Source organism: Carassius gibelio, chromosome A9, assembly GCF_023724105.1.
Source record: "Carassius gibelio isolate Cgi1373 ecotype wild population from Czech Republic chromosome A9, carGib1.2-hapl.c, whole genome shotgun sequence".
In the NCBI taxonomy this organism is placed as follows: Eukaryota; Metazoa; Chordata; class Actinopteri; order Cypriniformes; family Cyprinidae; genus Carassius; species Carassius gibelio.
The window spans coordinates 21,450,590-21,456,287 of record NC_068379.1 but is presented as its reverse complement, the minus strand read 5'-3'; the positions used below and the strand labels follow the sequence as shown (position 1 = coordinate 21,456,287).

The window sequence follows — 5,698 nt, the reverse complement described above, 5'->3', positions numbered from 1 at the left end:
GCACCTATAATAAGTGTTTATATTCGGACTATTTTAGATTGTTTCGGGGGTACCGCGGCGGAGTAACCCAGTACCTTTGTGATTCTTCATAGACATAAACAGAGAGAAGTAGCTCCGGCTACAATGTTCTTCCGCAAGACGCAAGCAGTTCTTTTTATTAGCCGCTAGAGCGTCAAAAGTTCCCTACTGTTTTTAACTATTATTAACTTAGACATTATATACACTCTAAAAAACGCTGGGTTGTTTTTTCAACCCAACTGCTGGGTTGAGGCCGTTGGATAGGACTTTGGGATGTTTTAACCCAAGTTTGGGTTGAAAATAACTATCTTTTTTAACCCAGCGGGGGTGGGTTGAGGACGCGGACGTGAAGGAGAGCACGCACGTCACGTCAAAATCGTACGTCTCTCCAGTGCGAGCAGCCGCCATTTTCTCAGCGTGATAGAAGCGAGAAGCGAGTGAAAGACTATGGTAAGTAACGTTAAATATTCAAAATGTAAAGTTATCTTTTATTGTTTACCCGGTTGTATGAAAGGCGGAAGGTTTTATGAAAGGCGGAAACAAAGGAGCTTAACGTTATATCTAACGTTATATAAAAAAAACGGACGCGGTTTTCGCCTCGGACACGGAGGTCTTAACTGCCTCATGTAACGTTACTGAACGGAGGATGTACTTTTAATATAACGTCTGTGAATGTATTTTGTCATATTTACATAAGATTTTACATTATCTGTTCTCTTTGAGGCGTTAACAGACGGTTATGGTCACGGTTACGCTCATGTGAATTTGTCTTTTTTTTTCGCGGTTAAACTGAATGTATGTTTGTCTCCTAAAGGAAACGGCATTGTGTAGTAAAGACTAGCATAATTATTTAGAGGCTGTTGAAGTGGTAACTGTTAAAAGTATGTTTTACATGTAATGTTTCAGACTTGTCCAGCTCCTGTCTTCATTGTCCTCGCGCTGAGAGTTAAAGACACAGAAGCTGTTTGTGTGAGGAGTCACAGACCTGTGTGAGGATGAGGAGGAGGTGTTCTTCTGAAGAGAGGGACAGACGGTTTAAGGAGAGTAAACTTCAGAATAACATCAAGTTATCTTTATTTTTACTAAGACTAAAATAATGTGTGTGGTTTTTTTAGATGTTGAAATCCAGAGACAAGATAACTTCATTCTTTTGAGACTGATGTAAGTTAAATTATTATTACTTTTTTTTTTTTTTTTTTTGAAAATTTATGTTTCTGTTGTGTCCTGCCTGTTAACTTCACATTTTGATGCAAAAACAGTGTGATTTTATATATGTATGTATGTATGTATATGTTAATATTTTATTGAAACCATTGATGTCCCTCTTTGCAGAACTCAAACTAACTGGAGTTAAGGACACACAAGTCTGCTTGTGTGAGGAGGTGGTTTTCTCAGCTTCTTCTGAAGAGAGGGAAAGATCGTTTAAACTTCATAATTTCATGTTATCAGTTGTTGTTTTTTTACTAAGAGTAAAATAATGTTTGTTTTTTGTTTTTGTAGATGTTAAAAGCAAGAGACATGGGAGATCATCATTCCCTTGAGATTTTATGTAAGTTATTTTTAGAAAATAAATTTTTCTGTTGTCTCCTGCCAGTTTACTTCACATTTTGATGCAACAACAGTGTGATTAGGTGCTCATTTCATTAAGACTAGGGATGTCAACGATTAATCGATGATCGATTAATTGTCGATAAGAGATGCAATCGATTAAGGCTATCGATGGTCGGTTAACCGATTCAATGTTGGGCTGCGTGCGGCTCATGCGCACTCAACACGTGCGAGCGGCTGTGTGTGACGGTGACGATATATAAAAGCATCATCATTCATTCACAATGTACAAATTAAGCTTTTAATGTGATTTAAACTTTAAAGTACATTAAAATAGAAACAACATAAAAGTTCTTCAACATTAAATGCAATAGAAATGTAGTTACTAATCATTTCATCAGATAACTGTTTTATATCGTGCGCTTTGCAGGGCTGCGGGACACAGTGACAGGACAGGTAGTCTATTCATTCCTACAACTTGTTAATTCATTCCTACGAATTATTAATGTGGCAATTGTCCATGTTTCATTAATTTTGTTCCCTAAATAACCCATGATCTAAGTGAAATAAGGGAACAAATTAATAAATCGAACGAATTCTTAATTCATGAAATCTTTAATTTCCCTTCCCATGTTTACCACAGTAAGAGATGCGAAAACAGTTATTAAAAGCGAAAGATAATAAAATAAACCTGGGAAATTAGACGGTTAGACTATGAAGATTTAGGAAAAGAAACAATGCCTAAATATACTGAATTTGTGGAAATTCGTGACCAACCGGCAAACCAGAACAAAGCTGCGTAAATGAAGACTATGGGGTCCAAAAGCATGGTCGCGATCTAACATTTTCCAGTTAACCTATTATTCCTCTAATAAACAAAGCTTTTATACCACACTTGTCATAATCAGATCTTATAATTTCTAAATAAATAATTGCTGGATTCAAAACAGCGATTAATAGGCGCTGTGACCGACATATTCCTGGAGCATTCAGTTTAAATAGACCGTAGTATACCGGTCCACTCTGCTGTTATGCCAAGGACGTTTTTGCTCATATGAAGAGGATCATCTTTTCCGTCTATATGCGAATGCGTGTTAAGTACAAGCCTAGTTTACATTATAAATAATAGTTTAACATTCAAATACATTGCGAATATGGAAACATTTCGATTTGTGCCGAATGAGACATGAGCAATAACCTCCAAATAAATCTGGCCAAAGCCGCGCTCGCTCATCCTCGTGTGCACACATGCACTGTCACGATCTAATGTGCTGTATGCCGGATTTTTAAAAATCTGACATTTTCTAGGACAGAATCCAGCAGGATCAAATTAATGTGAGCAACTGTGTTTTGGTGCAGCAGCGCCGATGTAGTTCACTTAATGTGCAGCGCAGTCACACGCGCTCCACATTTCGGATAATTTTATACAATAATGTCAGTTGAAAACATTGCAATTGTGCTTTAAAATACAACAACGAGCACCACAAAACCATTTAAAGATGCGCGTTCAGCGTTCTCCGTGCGGGATTGGAAACTGTCAACAAAGTAAAATGACCTCAAAAGTATGGCGCGCTCTCTTCATTTTATCAAATGATCATAATCGCATCTATTCATTTTATAATCCTGCTACTAGCATTTTATTCAGACTAAAACCTCTTTAATTCAAGTGAGAAAGCGTTTTGTGTGTGTGTGTGGCTTTTGCACATCCTGTCATACCGCTGACTGCGTGCCTGCAATAGACGCATTTTGCAGTATTATGGTTAACGATTAATCGATTAATTGATCGTTAATTTAAACGACGATCGATCATGGAAATAATCGAAATTTGACATCCCTAATTAAGACCATTGATGTCTGTGTTTTTTATTGCAGAAATCAAACCAACTTTGGAGTTGTCTGATTTGGAGAGTCATTATTCTTGGTCTGCGCTCTTAGAGGTAAAGTTCACACAAAAAATCATTTACTTGCCCTCAAGTCATTCCAAACCTATAAGACTTTTGTCTGTCTTTACAACATAAATTAATATATTTTTAGTTTTCTCATAATATTTGTTAATCCATTTATAGTTTAGATAATCAGTATTTTCAAGCTTCATAAATATAGAGTTATTGTAGAAGTAAATTCTGATATTTATATATGAATACATCTTTAATTATATTATAGCAAACATGTATATTCAAAATAAATTATTGGTCTCCCAGACCAGCAATGGAGGACACAAAAAGAGAATATTAAATATATTCATGTTTTCCAAAAAATGAACAGAGTTTGTATGAGTCTGGAAAAACATGAGGAGAGTAAATTATGAACATTTTAATTATTTGGTGAACTAACGGTTTGAAGAGCAGCCCTCCATGTACATGAATATTGTGAGGTATGTGAATGTCATGTCTGTTTTAATGTTTCAGTAAAGAAGCTTTCTGAAAGCAATATTTATTCAAATAATATCACCTGTCCTCACACTAGTGCTGCCATTATAGACTTCATGAGAGCTGTGGTGGACTGAGACATTAAACAAACACACAAAGTGTTGAAACTTTAAAACCGATTATTTACCTATCCTTACGGATGTGAATACACCTCTACCTGAAAATGGATAGTTTAATTAAATGTTTAATTTTTTCAAATGTGTTTCTCTTAGGCCACTGATGAAGAGCAGGCGGTGACTGGGATGAATGCTGGTCAGAGAGGAGAATCTTCTTTCCCCTAAACAGCGGTGGTTTTAAAGGAGGACGCTGCCCTGGATGATGTAGAAGATGTCACATGCTGTGCTGATGGGGTTTCTTCATGATTACATCAGTTATGCTAAAGAGATCATGAAAATTGACCGTGATGCATGATCTGTATTCATGGACAATGAAACAAACTGTAAGTGTATAATTTGTTAAAAAAAAAAAGTTAAATGCTTTTTCTGTGTTGTTTAGTAGAAAAGTTTACACTCTGTCATTCATACACCTGCTCACATTCTTTCACACACACACACACACACACACACGTCTGTTAAATGTTATAATATTAAAAGTTAATGTTGTGATTTATTTGTGTACTGTCATGTCAGAATAGTTGGAAAAAAACCAAACTAATTGTAAATTTATTGTATGTGTTTTCGTATATTTTTATACAATTGAACAAAGTCCAATTTGATCTTAAGTTATATTCATCAAATGTTCAATGCTTTGTTTATGAACTCTGTAGCTGTTAATGCCATCCTTTTCTGCATTTCTTCTAACATGTTACTTTTTGACTTTTCTCTTGTTTTTAATAAATATTTTCCTTTTGGTAATTATTATTTGTGTGTAAAAGTGATATTTAAAATGAACAACATTTGTAGGTTTAATGCCTAGCTCAATTTGGGTTAATTTTAACGTAGAAATGCATTGTTTCCCCACATGGCTGCACTCTGCGAGTTTATTTTCTGCCAGCAGGAGGCGCTAAGAGCGGGAGAGGTAGGTTTCTCCGGTAACGGCTGCAGAGCGGTACTGAGCTCACAAACGCTGCCTTATCAAGCACATGCGAAATGATATCGAACATTTTCTAAATACAGTAGTTTTCCTTCTGAAATACAGTGATAAAAAAAACACCCGCTCTGTTTTTTTAAACCCTGCAATATAGTCATTTTAAACCATAAAAAAGGCAACCCAGCAGGCTGGGTTAAATATGATAACCCAACTGGTTGGGTTAAAACAACCCAGCGCTGGGTTCGTCCCTTTTTGACCCAGCGCTGGGTTGTCAAAATAACCCAAATTGGGTTGTTTTCAACCCAGCAGTTTTTAGAGTGTATATATATATATATATATATATATATATATATATATAAACAACATTATTTTAGCCGGTATTTGTATCAGTACCTTGTGCCTTTTACCCCATGCTGTTGAGCCTTTTACCCCGTGTGTGGGGTAAAAGGCCCCTTTTGCCACCTCATATATTTGTTTATTTTTTTTTCAATTATTTATTTTCACACAAAATATGCTGCTCCATTAATGTTCAATACAACGTATATATATTCTTTTCTGCAATTGTACATTTTAGGCGCAGTGAATAGCACTTTTTTTCTAAAGGTTGTACCCTACTGTAGATGGGAGCTTCGGTGCTCTTCTAATCTGTCGTTCCGGTGATAGTAGGCGGGGGC

At 36.0% G+C, this 5,698-nt stretch overlaps 1 long non-coding RNA gene across 1 annotated transcript; it reads left to right on the top strand.

Annotated features, from left to right (window-relative positions):
* Nucleotides 1–222: 222 nt before the first annotated feature.
* Nucleotides 223–4,849, top strand: LOC128019954 (uncharacterized). The gene is made up of 5 exons (XR_008185261.1): nt 223–468; nt 925–1,179; nt 1,351–1,567; nt 3,439–3,503; nt 4,208–4,849. It is a non-coding gene; the product is annotated as an uncharacterized LOC128019954 (long non-coding RNA).
* The last annotated feature ends 849 nt before the right edge of the window (nt 4,850–5,698 follow it).